Raw genomic sequence first — 25,082 nt, 5'->3', positions numbered from 1 at the left:
GTGGTAAGGACACCAATGGGATCGTCATCACCTTTAGTATCACGAGGGTCTACGTCCCTTGAAGAGCGGGGAGGCATAGAGGAACGAGATGAAAGCACCAATTTGATAAGCTACTAGAGAGAAGCTACACTAAGAGAACCCTAAGAAAGATTTTTCAATCCAGTAATATCCTGACTTTTCATTCAATTGTTCCAACTAAATAGCAATAGACAAATTGGGCTCCAGTAAACATAATTTCCAGCCCAACAACAAAGAAAATAGCAAGTTAAACTAAAGCCCAATATCAATTTAAACAATGAAATCTTTGCTCCAAATGGGTGCAGACTTGATGCGCTTATCACAATGCATGTACTTGACTCATATACATGTGGTATCAATCTCCTTATCATCACCAACTCAAAACAGCCTAAAAGCCATAATCACCATACTTTGGGTGACCCCCTCAACCCATTCTCAACTAAGGCATATCAAGATTCAAAGCATTATAGTCAACTATGATTACTTCATACCCCTCATTAGAGGCTCCTACCATAACACCCCCATGGTTTGGATAGAGACCCTCTTGCATAACACAACATATGCAATTACAATTTGTGATACTTCCGAGACTATAGCTCTGAACTTATCCATAACACAATAAGCTTTATTTTTGGATCACATCATTGTCAACCATAGCCTAGACTTACATGCTTAACATCATCATCATATCTCCTTAATATAAATCATCTCATATATCATGTTATCATCAACACCATCTCATACACATTATCATCAACATCATCTCCACTAGTACAAAAGGGGTCTTTTACGTCGGCTATTTTTAGGATTTTACGTCAGAAAAGGCTTCGACGTTAATACGGGAGATGTAAATTTACGTCACCTCTGAGAGACGACGTAAATTTACGTCGGATGTGCCTATGCCCTACGTAAAAAAGGGCCTGAGATTTTACGTTGGACCACTCAATGTTCGACGTAAAATCTGGCATTTTTTTAAAAATTTTTTTTTATATTTTTGATATACCCAATGTAAAACCTGCATATATAAACCAGGTAGTCCAAAATACAAATTCAAATTATATTTCAAAATATTTCAAAATTGAATGACAAAAAGAAAATAATATATAAATCTTAAAAAACATAAATTATGACAATGTAAATCCTATTATCCTAAAAAAGCTATAAAACATATGTTTGTCAATCCTATCAAACTAGAAACATAATATCTAACTAACTATAACTATTGTATACTTTGAAGAAAAAAAGTTGCCCATTGTTCTCTTATCTTGATGATCTCATCTTCGGGCAATGGAGATGAATCTTGAAAGACCTGAAACATTAATTTAAGTGTCATTAATATGTAATGTTAATTATCGTAAAGGTAAATATACTTAAATAAATTTTGATATGAATTACCTGCACCCAAGAATCAGTAATACCCGCAGAAACTATGGCTCTCATCCAATACATGATGTAATAGCCACATTCAAACGAGTCTTGTTGCTTATTACACTAAAATGAGAAACAAATAACTATTATTTCCAAAGTCAATAAATTTAAATATTATTGCCTGTATTAATTAATTTGCTAACCTTAGGGTATATGAAGTGCAATGTCTTTGATGATCTGCTTCTTCCACTTAAAATATTAGCTCCAGACATGATTCTAATTAATTGAAATAAAAATAGATGTTAGTGAATATATATAATTACAGTTTTAAAACATAATGAAAAATTTTAGTTACCCTTGTAATTGGCATTTAATTTCATGGCTTGGTTTTCGATGTAGTGAACAAAACCACACCACGGTGTATTCCTTAGGAATGATTACCATTAACTGCCAATGGGACCTACATTGTATGACAAACAAATTAGTTATAAAATTACCATGATTAAAAATCCAATTAAAAAACTAACCCGTCAATGTATGGAGCTATGTATATATCTCTTCCTGATTCACTCATCCATGTTTGCATATATTGTTGGATGTGGACCTGAGTGTTTCCTGATTTTTGGATGGATTGAGGCTCAATAAATCCATATACTTGTGCTTGTGCTTGCTCCACACTCAATTTGTCCACGTACCTAACATAAATAATTATTATAAGTTAAATGTAATTATTGTAAATTTAGACTCATAAAAGAAAATATGACTTACATGGACCACAGTTGTATAATAGATATATTTAACATGGAGTTTCCCCCAACAATCTCTAATGCATCAGGCAGGGATATGTACAGTGGAACATCAGAGCTATCAACTCCAAAAACTCTAATGTCCCACTGCAATTGAATTGGTCTCTTCCTTAATCGTGGTAATATGGATAGAAGCGTAGATATGGGATCATCCTCAGCTTCTGCGATATTAGCATGATCAACATGAGGTTCTCTCATGACCTCCTTACCACGATTGATAAAATCCTAAAGAAATAATCAAAATTAGTTAAACAATAATAAAATTATAAGAATATAAAAAAGCAATAATATAATTACCTTTGCTCGTGTTGAAAGTGACATGACCAAACGTTTTGGCCAAGCTAAAAATGTGCCGGTTGCCTGCCCCACTAGTTGAACCTCTGTATTGGGCAAAGGCACTAGAGTAGAAGCATCTTGAACTTGGTCAACCACAACCCGTGTCTAGTCTGGCTGTAGAGGGACACCATGGATGGTTGAGCCACCCTCAAATACTCGGCCAATAGCCACTAACCGTGGGGGGTCATCCTCAACATATAACTCACACTGGTTTGGTACATCAGTGTGAGTCTATTCGGTTGAGGGATCTGGAGCAGCACAACTCCCTTTAGTGTTGACTCGAACACCATCATGAGCAACTGCAGTCTGTTGCTGAGAACGAGCCAAAAGTTCAAACTTCTATTCAAACTCTTCCCGAATGTTCTTCAATTTCTCTTCAAACTGCATCTCCATTCTCTGCATAGCCTCTTGACTGCAAGAGTCAACAATGCTCCTCGATGATCGTGCACCAAAGAAATCTCAGTGGCTCCAAGAACCACCAACACCACGCACACGGCCTGCGTTCTCTGGCCTTCCTATGGCCGTTGTGAGGATATCATCCCGACCATGGGAAACAAATGAGCCCTGGGTGGTCTGCTCAACTAAACCCTCCTGCAACATATTAACAATAAGTATACCCTAAACTACACTTATGAATTAAATGAGTTGAAATGAAGAGTCTTAGTTTGTATATTTTTACTTACTATTTTATCAGCAACGACCCTTGCAGACTCAGAAGTCATTTGCCCATCTGATTTTGTCCGGGCTGCTATCCACATCTCATGGCGGGGAGGTGACTCCACACGGTCAGCAGACTCAACCCCTGCTGCCTCTGCCCTAGCCTTCATCATTTTCTTTTTTTAATTCATATCCCCCTCTTGATAATAAATGGGGTGCATCATTCTTGCTCTGTCGTTCTTGGGAAGCTATTCTTTTGGCCTGCAATAATACAAAAAAGAAAATGAGATTAATTAAAATATACTTTAAGTATTTGTGTTAATGTAAGAGTTATCAATAACTAACCTGCCAAGAAGGGTCTAATCGAGTGGTACGAAATTGCATCCACTCCTTATTAGTGATCTGGTACTTTAGACATGGAGTCTCATTTTGTCGTTCTCCAAATACATACTCCCGTGTCAAGAAAGTCTTGAAGTCTCTCCACTTGGTGGCAAGGGCAGATAACATCTTCCTCCTCATGACCTCTGTAGACCCCTAAAATTGTCCGGGTCGGAAATAAAGCTTGAAGACTCTCGAAGACTGAAGGATAATCAGCCAGAAGGACTCCTCGAAGGCCCTAGGAGGGTTCTCTGTAGGTCTAGAGGTCTTAGAATAGCTCAAAATAAGGAAGTGGAGGGAAAAAGCCCAATACGGCCGTACTAAAGTCAATACGACCGTATTGACACTTCAATACGGTCGTACTGAAGTCAATACGACCGTATTGACACTTCAATACAACCGCAGCGAACTCAATACGGGCGTATTGAAATTTCTGAATTTCAATACGACCGTATTGAACTTCAATACGACCGTATTGAAGTTCAAAAATTTCAATACGGCCGTATTGCCCCTGTAGGCCGTATTGCGCCTATTCCCTATAAATATGACGTCAATTGGACGTCATTCCACACTTTTGAACATAGTTTCAACCCTCTCCTTGAGTATTCTGGGGTTTTTGAGCAGTGTTCTGCCCTAGAAATCACTCGGAGAGTTGATCCGACGAAGTTCTTGAGCCCCGAGCCATTTTGCTTGAGGATCGAACCTAGTCGAGGGGAAATCTTTTTGATTCCCTTAGTCAAAATTTTGTTCTAGGAGAGCGAGGAGCGGGCTTGTAGAGCGAGGGAACGCCAAAACGCTTCCCAGTTCTTTGCAATATATAAAAGCACGCTTCAAGAGGTTTCCTTTCAATCCTTCCTTTTACTGCTTTCTGTGTGCATATTTAAACTGTCATCATGTAGATAGTCAATTTATAATTGCTTAGAATAAATAGGGGTAATTTAGTAATTTTATACTGTTCTTTTAAAAATAATCTGTCATAGGGAACCCGAAAGGGGCGCCGTGGGGTGCTAACACCTTCCCCACGCGTAACCGACTCCCTTACCCAACTCTGGTTGTAGTGGCCAAAGTTGATTTTTAAATCAATTGCCTTATCCCTTTTTCCAATGTTTTTGAGTAAAACATTGGTGGCGACTCCACGAACCCTCCTTTTGCGAAAACCACTAATCCATGGAGGGTCCCGCTTGGGATTAATATGGATTGGTGAGCCTTTTAATAAAATTGCTCGTTTGACGAGGTCTCAGTTTGAGAATAAGTCATTCTAGCAATCCACATTTTTTAAACAAATAAACGAGTCCAACCATCAATCGCGAATGCCGAAAGCCCGTTTCGGGCCGGTGGCGACAGATGGCGACTTCACTGGGGAAGCCTCGAGAGTCAGTCCCATTTAGTGACAGATTATTTTTAACAAATAATAGTTAAAATTACTTTATTACCCCTCACTTGTATGATAACATGTTTATCTATTTGGCTTTAATAACTGTTGTATTTTTAAATTCCGCAATTGTTTGAAATACAAACTGCACACAAACCTTTGCACACAACAGTTCCCCCTATACCCGGGGGCATGAGTGATTAACCATAGGGAGTGGATGTTAGTACGGCCGGTTGTCGAATGGGTCTATAGGTGCCCGTAGACCGTTGTCGGAAAACATCACTCAAGGTGATAACCATGAACTTGAGTCCGACGGTGCGTTGGAGCTTTCCATCGACCTACGATTAGAGGAATTGGGTCCCTATAATGGGGGCACCTTGGGGGCCTTGGACTGGTGAGAACAGTTAGATCCACCTTGAATATGCACTTTTCTGCAGGATACCCCCACCTCGTGATTCGCTCGTGACTGTTCGTGGATGAGTGAATTGTTTGTGCATTGTTTATGTGAAATTGTTTGAGCATACATTGCATTTCTTTAAACATACAACATTCCTATTCTTTTAAAATAAAAATAAATAGGAATAAGGATCTTCCATTGCATGGTGTTAACATCTACCTTCATCACATTCATATAGGTAGTTTCCCTTTTCACCCAAAAATACAAAAAAATATAATAAATAAAAATACCCAAAAAAAAAAGAAAAAAGGGTTATTTATCCAAACCAAGCAATATCATGCATCATCTTAGGAACATCCTAAAAACATGATAATGCTTAGTTGAATAAACACTATGCATGCATATCCACCACCATCATCTCATATCATGCATATAGATCATGGAGGGATCTAGGAGTTATTCATTTCATACATCTCTCCTAGTATTCCATTAATAAATATTAATAAAAAGAAAGAAATAATCGATGCGTATGTTCAAAGAATGGATCGCACGCCGTTCGTTATCAAGTGTAAGCCAACAACCATGCCAAGCGAGCATACGTCAACTCCGTTGTTGGTAATCAGACGAATAAAGGGGAAGGTCCGACACCATTAAGGATCACAGTCCCAAGGCCTTTCCCTTACAAATCAAATAAGGCTGTGCCGTGGATATACGACATCCACTCTTCTGCCGACAGCGATATCTCCAACATCGCTGGACTTGGGGGCATGACTAGGAGTGGCAGGATCTACACTCGCGAAGATCTTCATGACAAAGCTCCCAAGAATAAAGGGAAAGAAAAAGAAGAAAAAACCGAGGAAAATAAGGAATCCGAGGAGGAGACAGACAAACTATTAAAATATATCCGACAGAGCGAGTACTCCATCATGGATCAACTTCATAAGACGCCAGCAAAGATTACTCTGTTGTCGTTGATCCTATGCTCCGAACCGCATCGGCAAGCTCTGTTGAAAGTCTTGAACGAGGCATACGTGTCGCACACTATCTCCCAAGACAAGTTTGAGGGGATTGTTAGTCACATCACGGCTAATGATCACCTCACCTTCATCGATGAAGAAATCCCCGCCGAGGGATCAAACCACAACAAGCCCTTGCACATCTCTATAAAGTGCAAGGAGTATCACATCGTTAAAGTCTTGGTAGATAATGGATCTTCCTTGAAAGTGATGCCAAAAAGAACGTTCAAGCAATTGGCAATCAAGGGAGTCCAAACGCGCCCGAGCAACATGATCGTTCGAGCTTTCGACGGTTCTAAAAGAGAAGTAGTGGGAGAAATCAATCTTCCAATCCAAATTGGACCCACTATCTTCAACGTCGAATTTCAAGTGATGGATATCACTCCCGCATACAGCTGTCTCCTCGGCCGACCTTGGATTCATGATGCGAAAGCTATTCCTTCTACGCTCCACCAGAAAGTCAAGTTCATAGTGGGTGACAAACTGGTGACCGAACAAGCTAAAGATGACATACTCATCAGCAAGCCATCCAACATACTTTATGTGGATGCAACAGAGGAAGCTTTAGAAACCGCCTTCCAAGCATTGGAAATCGCCAATGTTGAAACGTTTCCCCGAGAAATGAAGAAGGTAGCTCATACGCTCACAAAAAACGGATACTTGCCAAGACAAGAATTAGGCAAGGACTCCCAAGGAATCCCGGAGCTACCCATTATCAAAGACAATCCGGGGAAACAAGGGTTAAGATACAACCCTAACAAAGATCAAAGGACGAAGAGGAACCAAGATCCTTCTCGACGTTCTTTAAGCCAGATCTTTAGGAAGGCTGGTTCACAAACGTCAAGGCCAGCTGTTGTCATCAAGTGTCCTTTTCCTTCTAATAGGGATGTGTAAATTCAGTGACTATTAGAGATCACTCCTCGGGGACAGCCCGACCCCCGAGCCTCGATAGGGCACATGTTTCCATCATGATTATAATAAAATCATTCATTATTATTTCTTATTGCTTCTTTTCTCGCTTGCAATAAAATTCTAGACCGCGTTATTTAACCCTGTTTGAATAAACATGAATGAGGTTAAAATCGTCTTAAAAATAATAAACCCACATCATTTTGCGTGGAAGTGTGCACGACAGCTTGGAGCACCTTTTCTTGGCATCAATAAGTACCATCATGGATAAAGAAATCCTAAAGATAATAAGCTCGGCAGGAAACCCAAAAAGGGGACTGCGCAAAAATAAAAGCAAAAGACCCGCTAGGAATCCCACGAAAAGGGTGACCTAGGCAAAAATTAGGGTTACAAAATAATGAACAAAAACAAAAGCCCGCTAAGACATCACAAATGGGTGTTTTAGGCAAAAGTTAGGGCCGTCAAAAAAAGAAAAACAAAATAAATCCATGATGGTACCATCAATTGAATTCAACAAGGGGCTCAAGAAAAGCTATCCAAGTTGTCAAAACACAATCATTAATAACAAAGATGTGCTTAACCTCATAAGTGTTTAATCGAACAAGCCTAAACACATAAGCCTACCATGGCCAGCCATTCTTACAAAATCCATTTTTCAAAAATAAAATAATCCCCTCTAAAACACAAACTTTTGAAAATATATATCCTTTCCTTCTTTTCTCTCTTGTCCCAACGATTTTTGAATAATCTAGTGGAAACATGGAGATATAGTGGTCAATAGGAGGGTTGACACATCTTCTAAAGAAAGGGAAGAATCATTTGGTTGATGACACCAAAATCAAATATGCATCATTCCTCGGTAACAGAAATCGGCAGAGCACAGTCCGTCTGGAGGAATGGCAAAATCCAAACACAAAAACGCATCGGTTAATTCTTTTGAAAAAAGAATCAAATAGAATTAGGTGCATCATACTGCATACATGCATACAGATGATAGGTGTACTGGAAGATCACTTATTCTCTGTTTATTGAAAAAACAAAAAATATATAAACTTCAGAAAAAACAATACGCCCGTATCATGTTCAGTACGCCCGTACCAAAATTAGGGTTATGAACAAATTTTCAATTCAATACGGGCATACTGAAATGGATGCGGCCGTATTGGCCATAAAGAAATTTTCAAAGACCTCGTCATGAGGCAACTACATAAAAAAAAATATAGGAAAAATTGCTTGTGTATGACAGCAGCAAACAAAATGCAAAGATTCAGAAAATCAACAGCGTCATACAAAATAACTGAGCCTGGAGAGGCTTGCCGAAAGAATACTCTCAAAATAACTGAGCCTGGAGAGGCTTGCCGAAAGAATACTCTCAGAATAACTGAGCCTGGAGAGGCTTGCCGAAATAATACTCTCTCAAAATAACTGAGCCTGGAGAGGCTCGCCGAAATAATACTCTCTCAAAATAACTGAGCCTGGAGAGGCTCGCCGAAATAATACTCTCTCAGAATAATTGAGCCTGGAGAGGCTCGCCGAAATAATACTCTCTCAGAATAACTGAGACATTTCTATACAGAAAAAGCCAAAACCAACAAAAAAGGCAAAAATACAGAAATCAACAAAAATACAGAAAAAGCCGAACTCAACAAAAAAGGCAAAAACACAGAAAAAGCCAAAATCAACAAAAAAGGCAAAAACACAGAAAAAGCCAAAATCGAAAAAAGGGCAAAATACAGAAAATCCAACAAATCATACAGAATAATTGAGCCTGGAGAGGCTCGCCGAAATAATACTCTCTCAGAATAACTGAGCCTGGAGAGGCTTGCCTAAATAATACTCCCGCAGAATAATTGAGCCTGGAGAGGCTTGCCGAAATAATACTCCTTCAGAATAATTGAGCCTGGAGAGGCTTGCCGAAATAATACTCCTTCAGAATAATTGAGCCTGGAGAGGCTCGCCGAAATAATACTCTTTCATCATAACTAAAGCCTGGAGAGGCTTGCAGAAATAATACTCTCAGAATATTTGAGCCTGGAGAGGCTTGCAGAAATAATACTCTCAGAATATTTGAGCCTGGAGAGGCTTGCTGAAATAATACTCTTTCAGAATAATTGAGCCTGGAGAGGCTTGCAGAAATAATACTTCCTCAGAATAACTAAAGCCTGGAGAGGCTTGCAGAAATAATACTCCCCCAACTGTACAGAATAAATGAGCCTGGAGAGGCTCGCAGAAATAATACTCCCCAGAGAAACCTCAACTCAAGCTCACGGAACGAATCCCCAGCGAGAGCTATCAAAGCAAAATCGACGCAATCCCCAATGGAAGTGCGATCATCCAAACAGTATATACAAGTCAAAGGACTTAACACTTCCTCAGTGGAAGATAGCTCTCCGACTCAAAGCGCTGAGTGAGGCTAAGCCTGCAGAGGCTTCCTAAATAATACTCTGGGATACATAAGATCCCTCATTCCCCAATCGCCTACTCAGAGGCATCCCTGCAAAAGGAGAAAAATCAAAAAATATCAATAAATATTCCCCAAGCGGAATCCGGCACTCAGCCGAACACTGAACCCCAATTCCTCAGTCGCCTACATAAGAGGCACTCCTTCAAAAGGAAAAATCATAAAAAGATCAATAATCATTCCCCAAGTGGAATCCGGCTCTCAGCCTATCATTGAACATCAAGATGATCTGCCTAACAGAAGAGGCCAATCACAACCAATGACAAAATCCCCTGGCGGATAACAGCCTACACAGAGGCAACAAAATCCAGAAAATCAAAAAGAGATACCCGAATAAGGATAAACCGGGATACTCCACCAACGTCAAAGGACGTCAGCCAAACATAAGGCATCGCTCAAACTCAGAGAGAAAGAGCATCTGTGTCTATACCCCGAGGAGTCAGAAATTCCCCAAGGGTACCAACAATGCAATGCAAGTTGGGGCACAGGAACCTGTGAATGACTGCACATCCCCTAGACGGATCCCTGCGTTATCCAGCCCTCAGTGGCACAAAAATCAAAAACAATCGTCGAAGCAGCATCGTGGACTGTGGAGACAAAATCAACATCCAGAATCCCCAGCGGATAACAGCCTACACAGAGGCAGCAAAAAATCAGAAAATCAAAAAGAGTTACCCGAACAAAGATAACCGGGATACTCCACCAACGTCGAAAGGACGTCAGCCAATCATAAGGCACCGCTCACATCAGAAAGAGCATCTTTGTGTCTGCACCCAAAGGAATCAGAAATTCCCCAGTGGGCACCAACTACGCAATGGAAAGTTGGGACACAAGAACCTATGAGTAACTGCACATCCCCTAGACGGATCCCTGCGTTATCCAGCCCCTAGTGGCACAAAATCAAAAAACAACCGTCGAAGCAGCATCGTGGACTGTGGAGACAAAATCATCACAAATCCCTGGAAAGGAGATATTCACGCTACCCCGTCGTCACAAACACGGAGGTATGCAGCTTCCGGCTCAGGCAATGAGCGAAGCTATCTCTGGAAAGGGGGTACTCACCGCTTACCGTTGTCACAAAAGGTATTTAGCTTCCGGCTCAAACAAAGAGTGAAGCTAAGCCTGGAGAGACGGTACTTACAGCTTCCAGCTTGGGCAACAAGCAAAGCAAGGCCTGGAGAGGCAAAACTCACACTGCTCACCGTCGTCACAAAGGTGCTTGGTTTCCGGCTCGAACAAAGAGCGAGACTAGGCCTGGAGAGGCAAAACTCATACTGCTCACCGTCGTCACAAGGATACTTAGCTTCCGGCTCGAACAAAGAGTGAAGCTAAGCCTGGAGAGGCGGTACTCAACCATCATCGTCATCAGAGGCGCGTTGATGTCCAACTTCCGGCTCGGGCGTCGAGTGAAGTTGACCTTGGAGAAGGTAAACTCAGCTACCGAGGATGTCAGAAGCGCCGAGGTATGCACCCACCTGGGGAGGCTACTCAACATTTTTCCACCGGAAGACGCTACAAGTCAGAAGGTCGGCACAATACCCGGACAATTGGGTCAACTCCTTTACTTGTCAGCCGATACACCAAAAGGCCGTCCGACTAAGTAAAGGGGGGGCAGCTGTAGACCCCTAAAATTGTCCGGGTCGGAAATAAAGCTTGAAGACTCTCGAAGACTGAAGGATAATCAGCCAGAAGGACTCCTCGAAGGCCCTAGGAGGGTTCTCTGTAGGTCTAGAGGTCTTAGAATAGCTCAAAATAAGGAAGTGGAGGGAAAAAGCCCAATACGGCCGTACTAAAGTCAATACGACCGTATTGACACTTCAATACGGTCGTACTGAAGTCAATACGACCGTATTGACACTTCAATACAACCGCAGCGAACTCAATACGGGCGTATTGAAATTTCTGAATTTCAATACGACCGTATTGAACTTCAATACGACCGTATTGAAGTTCAAAAATTTCAATACGGCCGTATTGCCCCTGTAGGCCGTATTGCGCCTATTCCCTATAAATATGACGTCAATTGGACGTCATTCCACACTTTTGAACATAGTTTCAACCCTCTCCTTGAGTATTCTGGGGTTTTTGAGCAGTGTTCTGCCCTAGAAATCACTCGGAGAGTTGATCCGACGAAGTTCTTGAGCCCCGAGCCATTTTGCTTGAGGATCGAACCTAGTCGAGGGGAAATCTTTTTGATTCCCTTAGTCAAAATTTTGTTCTAGGAGAGCGAGGAGCGGGCTTGTAGAGCGAGGGAACGCCAAAACGCTTCCCAGTTCTTTGCAATATATAAAAGCACGCTTCAAGAGGTTTCCTTTCAATCCTTCCTTTTACTGCTTTCTGTGTGCATATTTAAACTGTCATCATGTAGATAGTCAATTTATAATTGCTTAGAATAAATAGGGGTAATTTAGTAATTTTATACTGTTCTTTTAAAAATAATCTGTCATAGGGAACCCGAAAGGGGCGCCGTGGGGTGCTAACACCTTCCCCACGCGTAACCGACTCCCTTACCCAACTCTGGTTGTAGTGGCCAAAGTTGATTTTTAAATCAATTGCCTTATCCCTTTTTCCAATGTTTTTGAGTAAAACATTGGTGGCGACTCCACGAACCCTCCTTTTGCGAAAACCACTAATCCATGGAGGGTCCCGCTTGGGATTAATATGGATTGGTGAGCCTTTTAATAAAATTGCTCGTTTTCGTTTGACGAGGTCTCAGTTTGAGAATAAGTCATTCTAGCAATCCACATTTTTTAAACAAATAAACGAGTCCAACCATCAATCGCGAATGCCGAAAGCCCGTTTCGGGCCGGTGGCGACAACCTCAATGTTGGGAATGTCAAAATTTTGCTATGAAAATAATAACAAATAATAAATAATGTATTCAAGTTATATAATATTGAAGGGATGTGAAAGTATATACCTGAATATCCTGCCACATGAGGTTCTTGTCAGCCTCCTGAACGTCATCCCATGAAGGAATGATAATAGAAACATGCCATCGAGCTAGGACTCCCAAATAGCTTTTAAACCTGGCAGCATTTGGGCCTGATGCCTTGCCAAAACGAGGATCCACCTCAACCGGTGTCCTCTCCTTGGCAATGCGTCCAGCTGTCAACCCAAACAATCGGGTGACAGATCTACCTTCCCTCCTTCCACTGCCAGACCCTGAATCCTCCATAATCCTGAAAAAATTAAACTTTCATTATTAAAACAATGAATTAATTGAATAGACAAATAAAGTAAAAAAAATAATAACATGGTAAACTAAAAGTTAATGCCTAAAAAAGTCCTTATTTAATGCACCTGGAACGGCCCGTACTGAAACCAGAACGGGCTGTTCCAGATACACAATTAACACAAATTTATGCGTCTGGAACGGCCCGTTCTAAAATCAGAATGGCCCATTCCAGCTACAAAATTTTTGTGTTAATTGTTTATCTGGAACGGCCCGTACGTTCTAGTTTCAAAATGGCCCGTTCCAAATTAACATTTAACAAACAAAAAATTAAGCAAAACGGCCCGTTCCAGATGAACATAACACAGAAAATAAACAAAATAATGGGTAGACGAAAATTACCTCAGTGCAGACTCTTACAGGACTTAAACTTAGAGTAATGTGTGCAAACAAGGGGCTTCGAGACTTAGAGTAGAATAACTTAGAGATATATGCTTTCATAACTTAGAGTAGAAGGGGAGCGCGGGAATGAGAAAATTGAAAGGTTGGGCAATAATAGAGGCTAATTTACGTCGGAAAGGGGGGGTCTGACGTAAATTAGTCTTTCTATATTTATGATACTATCACCGCGTTTTTATAACGTCGGGTATTCCTTTTTCCGACATAAATTAGGTGACGTTAAAGCCTGTTTTTGCACTAGTGCTCACACACATATCGTTACTATGCATTCTCATTATTCATTCACATAAAATCATCTCACGCACTTAATTCCACAATCTTTTTGTCTCTTCTCATCATTCTTTTTCCATATGCTTTTATCACGATTGCTAACTTCTTTATTCTTTTCTTTTAATTCTATCGATTTTTTTTATATGATATATAAAGATTCAAATTTTAAATTTTAATTTAATTTACAATCAATGAAACTTAAACAAGAAATTAAATTTAATAAAAATAACTAAATTATACTTTTGTTTCTTTAACTTATTTTTATTTTTATTTTGGTCCTTTATCTATTAAAATATTTATTTTGGTACTTTATCTTTGATATTTGAATCAATTTGGTTATTTTAAAAGAATGGTCATTTAAAAGAATAATCATTTTCAATTTTATGACATGATTTTAAATCAGTTTTTGACTAATTCAAAATGTGAAACTTAAAACCTTAGCTTCATCTTTATGAAAAATATTAAATGTGTGACACCCTTACTACCCTCAACACATATATAAATAAATCTTGTAAATAAACTAAAGAATAAAATATTCAACATTGGTAAAAGGGTTCACATAAAACCTTCATAAATAACCAAAATAATTAAAAATGAAAATTTGAAAGTAAAACTTGAGAGTTTACAAATTGCTTTCAAAAGAGAAGTTATAACTCTAAATACATATGAAAATTTATCCTAGAATTCTCTGCCCCGATGTCACAATATCAAGGCACACCCACAACTCAACGGTTGACATTCTAGATGCCACTCAAAGCCGGATCTTCCTCACCTAAAACATCCACAAATTGTACGGTGAGAAAAGAAAACATTTATATATAAAGCACACAAGGAAATCCACAACATCATCTCATCATAACTTGGAATGTTATTTACAAGCATTTTTATAGATATATCACCATTCTATCAATCATTCATCTTCACATCTCAATTCACAATTACACCAATCCATCACAATCCACACAAATCTTACAATTAACAGTATGTCAAGGCCACACCACATCTGACACAAGTGATACGGGTTAATTGCCTCACTCATCCCACACCATGCCAGGGGCACGCTCGTCCTTGTAGCATCACTTACTCAAGGTTCGTCTCATCCCTGGTCATTAGTGTGAGGAACCACAATCACATTACAATCCACACAATCTCTTGCAATTAACCCTATGCTAGGGCTTCCATATGTGACATAAGTGATGCGTGTTAATTGTCTCACTCATCCCACACCATGCTAGGGGCACGCTCGTCCTTGAAGCATCACTACTCAAGGTTCGTCTCATCCCTGGTCATTAGTGTGAGGAACCACAATCACATCTCATTCACATTCCACACAACATCTCATCTCATAGTTCAATTCCATATCACATACACAATTTCATATCACATACACAACAGATAAGTACAACAAAATAAGGGTTTACACACCCCTCAAGCAATTCACATCTAGATTATCAATTCTTATCAATTAATATAATAATAACATTCATAAATTAATAAAAATAATCAATAGAATTATCAATTTAATATAATTTTAACATAAACGGTAAAACCCCCAATTATTCCAAAACCTAGCTCACATGCACTTTTCTACAATTTCGTTTTCTCTCCCAAATCATCATTCTTACAAATTAAATATATATTTCTAATCCTCAACACATACAGAATCAAATGGTATCATTAATTCCTTAAACATAAATAATCTATTTTTTCCAAAACTAACTTATAGGCACTTTTCTATAATTTCGTTCTCTCTCCCAAAGCATCACTTTTACAAATAAATCATATATTCGTAGTCCTAAATATATACAGAAACACATAAGACCAATAATTCTCCAAACAGAAATAATTATAAAATTACTCATAATCCTAAGGGACTCTTCCTCTACCCAATTCCCTCATGTAACTCTACATATAAATAATCCCATTTTCCCCCGTACCTTGATATGTAGAAGCTGAACCTACACAAGATCTGGTTGGTCTCCCTCACTGGGTTCCCCTCGGTCTGAAGCAGAAAGTAGAGGGAAAGAAGAGAGAGCATAAGAAAATAAATCAGAAAATGAGAGGTGTGCCTTTTGGGAGTGGCAGAGAGCTCAATTTATAGGTATCAGGCTTCGCTGGAACGGCCCGTTCTCAAACCAGAACGGCCCGTTCTGGGGTGCATTTAACACTCACAACGGTCATATTTTGGAATGGCCCGTTCTCACCTCTAGAACGGCTCGTTCTCAACTAAGAATCGTAAGTAAATTTATTGGTTTGGAACGCCCCATTCCAAATTCGGAACGGCCCGTTCTAGGCTACCAAAAGTAGGTCTATTTAGTAATTTGGAACGACCCGTTCTAATTTTGAAACGGCCCGTTCCGGGCTACTAAACCACCTTAATTGGGCTGTTACAAAATGCAATTGAAAATTGAATCCAAAAAGGTTATAAACATAGTGAAAATCGTGTGAAAAACATATCTCATGAACAATTAGAAAATTTTTGTGATAACACATTTGATTTGAATTTCAATTGTATTTAATAGTTTTCATATAAATGAATCTTATAAGACAAATTTTAAGTCCTGAACCAATCAAAAATTGATTCAAAAGGATTGAATTGACCTAAATTTAGGGGATAAATGATCAAAATGAATATTTTAAAAGTTAAAAGACCAATATGAACATTTTAAAATATAAAAGAGCAAAATGAATTTGAAAAATATGACAAAGGATCAAAAGCATAATTGGTATCTTAGTTGTGCAATGCTCAAACATGTTTATTATCTATAATTAAAACATGTTTATTATCTATAATTAAAATTATATATATACACTATATTTGAATATATAAATTATATTTAAAATTAATATACATAAATATTTTAAACATATAAATTGTATTTTAAATTTATGATTAATAATTCGTTTAGTAACAAATTCGTTTTTATTTTTTGATAAATTATTTTAAAACATTAATATTTAATTCATAATAATTATGATAAATAAAAACTGCATTAGAAAAGAAGTTAAGAACACCTATAAACCTTATTGTTGAAGAAAAATTCCTAAAAATATTCTTTCACAAGATAAATGTTTGTGTTTAATATATAAGAATTGATTTAGCCATAGAAAATTTGTTTTATTAAGTTACATAAAAGAAAATTTGTGTAACTTAATAAAAAAAGTATTTTCTAAAATATTGTAACTTAAAAGTAATATTACTTCCATTCTTAATTATAAGATCATTTCAATTGATTTTTGTCCTTTAAGAAAGCTAGTTAATTTAGTTAAGAACATTAAATTTGTCAATAATTTAAAATATTTTTTCAAAATTAACATTATCTCTTTTCACTTAGTCATTTCCTACCTAATTAGTTAATGTTTGAAACAGAGATATTTAAGTGTCTTTTTTTTCTTTTCCAATTCCTAATAAGAGAGAGAGTTTTTATCTAATTAATTTTAAATATTTATTATCTTGTTTAAAAGAATTATTAATTAAATAAGAGTATTTTAGAGAAGATATAATTAATACCATTGACGATTAAAAGAAAGTCTTATAAAAATGATAAACAAAAAGTAAAAAAGGTCTTATATATAGGACGAAGGTAGTACGTACTACCTTTGTCCCTAATTATAAGACATTTCTAATTATATTATATCCTTTAAGAAAATTAGTTAATTTAGTTAAGAGTATTAAATTTGTTAATGATTTAAATTATTTTTTAAAAATTTTCCTTAACTTCTTTTAAATTAACATTTTCTCTTTCCACTTAATCATTTCTCATTTGATTAATTAATTTTTAGAATAAATAATATTTATGTGTCTATTTATATTCTCCAATCTTTATAAGAGAGGAAAAGAATTTTTATCCAATTAATCTCAAACATTTACTACCTCTATTGCTATATATAAAACCTAATTACCTAGTAGTTAATTTAGTTTATAATGATGAAATTGTCCTTTTATTTTTTATTTTCTAAAACTACATTTATATTATACTCATTCTATTCGCTAATATAAGAAAAAAAATGATTTTACACATATTAAGAAAATTAGTTATCTACATTAAATTTTACTAATCTTATGATATTTTTCCTAAAAGTTTTTTGTTATAAATGTCAAAAAGGGTAGTGCAACTAAAAAGTCATGTATTAAATTAAGGATATTTTAGGAAGAATATCATTAAATAAAAGTGAAAGTAGTTGAAAGTTGTTTATATTTAAAAATAAAAAAAATGCGTGTATGTGTTTTGCTAATAATAGAGAATAGAAGAAGTGTCTCTTTTTTAATTAATACTCGTATATCTTCTACTCAATCAGAGTGCATGTCGTACACTATTTATCAAATTAAGATAACATAATTTAGTTAAGAATAATTTAGTCTAAAAATAATTAATATATAAGATAATATGAATTAAGTCTTGTATAAAATAAAAATAATTATTTTAAGTTAGATATTATAAATAAGAATTGAGATGGTATTATCTTTTATTAAATTTTTTTATTCAAATAAAAATATTTTAAAAAGTATAATTACTGCAACATCATATAAAAATAAGAAAGAAAAAGTAAAAAACAAATAAACTAGAAAGCACTCCACAACACAACTTATGCATGGCCTATGGCCTGATAAGATCGCAATGTTTGTAGAACACGTGGAGAAACATCAAATCTACTTCCTCTGAAGTGAGGGGGGCCCTAATCCAGATTTCCCTTTGTATCTTACTTATATCATTATTATTATTATTAATCTCACTTTTATAAGCAGCACTTCTTATTCGTCCAAATTCATGCGTGATCCTGAAATGGCATGCATGTCAATTTGCAATCATAAAAGTTTTGCTTCTTACTCATATTAAAAGTTAATGATAATAATTACTTGGACAGAAAGAAAAGAAAAAAAAAAAGAAGAGAAGCATTTCTTTCATTTATATTCAGAAGAGATTTTCCGATTCAAAAACATATATTCTTGAAAAAGTAAATTCCAAATCAAAATATTTTCTTCAGTCTTTTGATTCTGTCGTTATTACTGTACAAACTTGTATTTTACAACCCTAAAAAATCAATTTTAAGTGTGAAATATAAAAAGACTTAATAACTTTACAAAAAGAAGGGAAAATGATGAGAAAAACATAAGGAGAGGTAAAAAAACAGAAAAATATGAGAAGGAGGTAACTTTTTTTTACAACGTTTTACAAAAATATCCATAACTCTAAAAGCTATAATATATGTTTATAATTTACTATAAAATTATTTGTAAAAATCCACTCTACCAAATTAATTTATATTGCATTTTTCTTTCCCGAACATATTATATATTTCGGCAACGATATTTTCCACACAAAAAACCAAAATATTTCATGATAATGTCAAATAAATCTAAAAATAAGAATAATAATAAAGTCCAATAAATTATTATTATCTCTAGACTTGTATATAAGCAAAAATAACTAATTTCATAGAGATTAAAAAAGATAATTAAATATATTTAATTTTCATAATTTTACATGAAATATATATTATATTTACTAAAATATCTTTAATCACATTTATTATAGATAATATTCTCATTTATTGTCTTAAAAGTATTTTTAAATTAAAAACATTAAATAGAGTTGACTTAGTTGAAAAATTAAAGTACAAAAATAAGTTTGCTTATAATTGAGTTCAAAAAAATTGAAGTACTTTTTTACTTATATATAAGTCTAGAAAGAGTACGTATTTTGTAAAAGAAAAAAATATTAATGTTAAGAAATCATGTTTTCTGAACATTGTGAATTGAATTCACGGGTTATAAGAATGATTGAAATTTGTTTGTTTGATAATAAATATTCTTAAAAATATCTATACATTTTTTTAATAATCAAATATTTTTAATTACATATAGTTTTACTAGAACTTTTCAAAATATTTTAATTATTTATCATGACAAATGACTTAATAAAAGTAACATAATATTTTTACTACAGTGAAATTTTTCTCTTAACTTGATAATGTTATATTCTCATTTCTCTCATGAAAACAATTTCATGAGAATATAAGTAAAAAAATTCTAAAAATATATAATATTTATTTAGAATGTTAATTTTTAAACAATAAATTAAATATAGAAAACTAACATTTTAATCACTCAAATTTAAAATTAATTTTTTAGTCTAAAATTTAAAAGTTCTTATTTTAGTATCCTTGCTCAAATGTTGTTAGTAATATATATATATATATATATATATATATATATATATATATATATATATATATATATATAAACTCACCTATCACTAAATAAATCGTACAAAATTCACTTAATAATATCTTTGTTAATAAAAATATTGCATTAAATTCACTAATGTTGCATAATTGTTTAATTTTGAGACTATCAATTATGTTACTGGTAATTTAAAGGATTAAAAAAAATTAATTTTAAATTTGAGGAACCAAAAATAAATTTATCCTAAATTTAAAAGACTAAAAATATATTTAAGAAGAAAAAAAACATTATTATTTTTAGATTACTAAGAAACTAAAAAAAAAGTCGTGTAACATTTGAGATAGGGAAACATAGAGAATAGGTAGTAAATTTCAAAGGGTCGGTATAAGGGGGAGATTATAATATATTATGTCTCAAATGGACTAATTTACACTTATAACTACCAAATCTCGATTCATAAAGGACCTTGTCCTTAAAAGAGTCTTAGATTGCATCGTGAAACAACTTCATGACGTTCCACTTATCACTTCTCTTTCTTGACACAAGGTGTATTTATTATAACGAGCTAGGATGTGCATGACATCTCAACAACTATAGTAATTCATGATAATTCACTTTGTATCACTTTACTCAACTCCTTGTTAATCAAAATCTTTTACAAGTTAGAATCATTTATAGATTGTTCTTTCTAAGATGTCCAACTATTTTTAAGGATCAACACATCTCCATAAACTAACAGAAGACATTTCAATGTGTTTTGTCCCCACTTAAACTTTTTGGGAAACTTCTTGAAGGTCACTCATTCCTAAATTGATTTGAGTTAAACACAATTTATTATGAAGTTCTTAAGTGATAAACTAACAAAAAGTAGATGCATCCTTATGGTATAGGTAATATTTACTAATTTCTTCAATTCATCCTCAGTTGTATAGTCCCATACCTATACAACTTTTATATTCCTTTCATTTTGGTGTGCCCAAGATGTTACAAGTCCACCACCTTCCATTTGGTTCATCCTCAAACCACACCATACTGAGATAAAGGACCCATTCTGATACCATTTGTAATGTTTCTCAAATTTGACGTTCTTATTTTTTAGTCAAAGAAAAGAAATTATGGAATCCACAACACTTTAGTCAATGACACCTCACTTAACTTCTCGTTGGTTAAGACCTTTCATTGGTCAAAACCTTTCATGGTAGCCTATTTTGAGATGTTCATCTACTTTTATGATCAATAAATATCTCCCACAAACCAATACAAGACTTTTTCAGCATGTCTTGTCCTCACTCACTTTCTAGGAAATTTCTCAAAAGGTTAATCATCCTTAAATTGCTCTAAGTCAAACATGTTTAACCATGAAGTTTTTAAGTGAACTATAAAAAAAATAGATACATCTTCTTAGTATATGTAATATTAAATAATTCCTTTAAGTCATTCTGAATAGTAAAGTTCCATACCTATACAACCTCTAGATCCTTCTATTTTAGGTGTGCCCAATATGTTACAATGTATGTAGCTCACCACTTCCCTTTTGATGTATCTTTTGGCGATGGGACACTTTTTTGTATGCATACTCACACCATTTGAGTCACTCTAATAATTATGGTTGTAGTGTCATATGACACAATGTTTATATTTTGTTAATCAAGTAGCCTCGTATAACTTAAGAGGGGAAGGGGGTGAATTAAGTTAACTAATTTTTCTTCTTTTATTAGTTTTTAGAAATACTTTCTTATAAATTCAATTTCTTAAACAAATTGTATATAAAGTTTATTCATGCAAAATTACTCAAACACAATTAAATAGCAAGTAATTAAAAGTGTAGGGAAAGAGGAATTGCAAACTTGTTTTATACTGATTCGGCCAATCTTGCCTACGTCCAGTCCTCAAGTCTCTTACTTTCCACTATTCTTGTAGTACTTACAAGACTTGAATCCTTCAACACCTTGGAATTCCCTTTCCTTGTGTTGAGATTCAACAACCAACAAGGAGAACAACTCTTTCTCCTTTACAAATCAAATGTTCAAGTGGGTATAACATAGTAACTTGCTTTAAAGAGTAGATATTACACTTTTAAGATCTTAATAAACTCTTTAGAGAATAATGCAAATTACTTTGGCCAAGAAGGTTTTGTAAATATCTTTTTCCCTCGTCTGGTAATCGATTACAAAGGATGGTAATCGATTACCAGAACTTATTTTTGTATTTGAAATTCGAACTTTGAAGTTTCCTTGCTCTGGTAATCGATTACTTAAACTGGTAATCGATTACCAGACAAATATTAAAACATTTGCTATACAAAATTTTGATATAGGAGACTTTTCTAATTATCAGTCAAAACTATTTTTTGTAAAATCTTTTTGAACACTTTTTTTACTTTCTTTTCAAAAAGATATAAAAACTTACTCTTATATTCAAAAATATTAAATTGAGGTTTTATTGAAATTCTAGTTTTAATGGCCAAGTAAAATTTTCAATTTCTAAAAGTTCCTTTTACATATTTAGCTAAGTTGACAAGATTTATCTAGTTACTTCTTGAGATCTTGTTTCTTGATCAACTTGCTTTAACTTGACCTTTTATTTTCTACAATGCTTTGGCATCATCAAAACTTTGTGTATATGTTCTTCCACAATATTTGTTATTCCATGAAATACATATGGTTAAATATATATTCTTTATGCACTGCAGAAAAATTGCCTGGTAGTGACACATACCATATAGTGACACAATACTTTCACTAAAAACTACTTTTACCTATAATATATGTTGGTAAGAATATTCTCGTATTTGTTAAAAAGTGTTGGTATAGGCTATAGTGACATACAATATATGTTGTTGAATCTCACTTACAATCAACACTAAAATTGTGTATGGGTATGTTGTGGCAAGCTCGCCATGTCAATATAATATAGAAATTTAATATGGGTTGTCGAACCTTAAGGACTTGGAAGATACTTATAGTTTCTACTATCCTAGTAAAAGCTTGAAATATACAGATTCATAAATATTATGAACATGATCTTGATCACTTTTATATTGAAATAATAAAAGATAACAAGCAAAACAATAGTAATGTTGAGAGATAACAATATGTAAATTTGTTGGGATTAAGTTTCATCAATCTCACCCTTATGTGCTTCTAAGACCACATACATATGATTTCTATCATCCAATGTTATTGAGTTCATTAATATCATTCCAAATCAATTCCTTTGTATTTAGAAATTCTAAGGAGTCTAACTCATAAATGATTCCTCTATTTATACAATTAGAAACCTTGCATTATGTTTGAGAACTTCTTCAACTAACAACTCCAAATATATTCCTAGTATTTAAAGTTATTAGATTATTTGATTCAAAACAAGATTCAGAAAATATTTTCCAACCAAAATCCAAATCAAAGATCAAAGATGAGTGATCAAGTCACCTTAACATTAAGAATGGAATCAAAATCACTAACAATGAATAATAAATAATTATACAGACACACACACATGTTGAAGATTGAAGAATCTACATCTGGAAGATGTTCCCTAGAAGTTTTAGTTTTGATGTTTTGCTCATGTTGCTTTTTATTTTAAGCCTATGTCAAAAGGATAATGTATTGATTGTTTAAAAGATTAGGCTTGTATGTGTTTGTTTGTTATGTGTTAAAAATTAGTAATTAACATGAAGGTGAAAATATCATAATACTCATTTTTCTTATTTCATTCATTGTTGAGAACATGAAGTATTAATTTACTGAGTGTTTGAGACTTTAAATGAAAACTTGAAAACATCAGAAATTTTCTGAGTTAAGGAATAGATTACCTGAACTGGTAATAGATTACCTGACTCATGTTGAAAAACTGATTGATACTGGAATAATCGATTACCATGTGTGGTAATAGATTACCAAACTGATTCTGATGATTTCAAGAGGAAAAAGGATCGTGTTAATCGATTATCTCTTTAAAGTAATCGATTACCTCTGTTCCAAATGTGAGTTTTGTGTTATTTTGGCATCGTGTTAATCGGTTACCATGTTAGGTAATAGATTAAAACAGGAGCTGAAATAATTAGTTCAGTTATTCTAACTCGTGGTAATAGATTACCATCACAGGTAATAGATTATCTCCGTTATGAATATAACTGAAATAACTGTTTCCTTGCACATGAAAATTGTCTTTAAATAAGATTAAAACTGAAGCTTTTAAAAGAGAATTTTCACACATGGAAAGAAGAGAAATACTTACACGAACAAGAGAGACTTTTTTTTAGAATACACATTACTGCAAAAGAGAAAAAGATTTTCTGAAAAAGAAAGAAAGAACATATCTGCTGAAAATCAACTTTTGGAAAAAGAAGTGTGCAAGATCAATTCAAGAAGATGAAGTTCATATAGAAAATTCATTCTAAACTGGTTTACGTTGTTGAAGATCATATCTACACGAACAGGTGTACTCGTTTCTGATCTTTTGTTATTGTTTGAATGGTTTTAACTCTTGAGATTAGAGAATCTCTGGAAGAGTTGTGTAAAGAGAAATCTTGAGATAGGTTTTTCTCAAGTAGGATATTGTGGGATCAATATTCTTGGGTTATATGTTTCTTGTGGAGTCAAGAAATGGTTTGTTAATCTTGTGGGTGTCAAGATTTGCTTGTTAAATTCATTGATTGGATATTGCTTGTGCAGGGTGCATGTAAAGAATATCAATAGTGGATTTGACTGGATTTAGAGGTGTATCTAAATCTGAAACTGGATGTAGGCCTTTGGATGGCTGAACCAGTATATATCTTGGTGCATGATTTTCTTAACTCTTACACTCTTTACATTCTGTATAAGTTTCTTGATTAATGTTGTATGAAGAAAAACATTATCTGCAGAAACTGAACTTTAAAGATTCTTGGTAATTGATAAATTCAATCTTTACATATCTTGTATTAATTGTGTTATTCAAATCTTGTTGGATAAGCTGTGCATATATAACTCTGAATTACTTTTTATGTTTAAAGGTTTGTTTTAAATCAAGATTTGTTTGGTAAAGATTTAGAAAGCAAACAAGAAAAGGAAAACTAACATAGAATCTATTCAACCCCCCCTTCTAGATTCTAACCGTAGGGACCAACAATTGGTACCAGAGCTGTATCTTGTAAAACATTCAAGACTAGATCTTTAGAAAGGTTAGATGGCTGGTAATCAATTACCGTTTGCTGAAGGTGCTTCTATAAACAGACCCCCATTGTTTTGTGGAGATAACTATCCCTTTTGGATAGTTAGAATGAAAATTTT

This window comes from Cajanus cajan, chromosome 3, assembly GCF_000230855.2.
Source record: "Cajanus cajan strain Asha chromosome 3, NIPB_CcT2T_4, whole genome shotgun sequence".
NCBI lineage: Eukaryota > Viridiplantae > Streptophyta > Magnoliopsida > Fabales > Fabaceae > Cajanus > Cajanus cajan.
The sequence above is the reverse complement of the archived record's forward strand: the minus strand, read 5'-3'. Positions refer to the sequence as shown.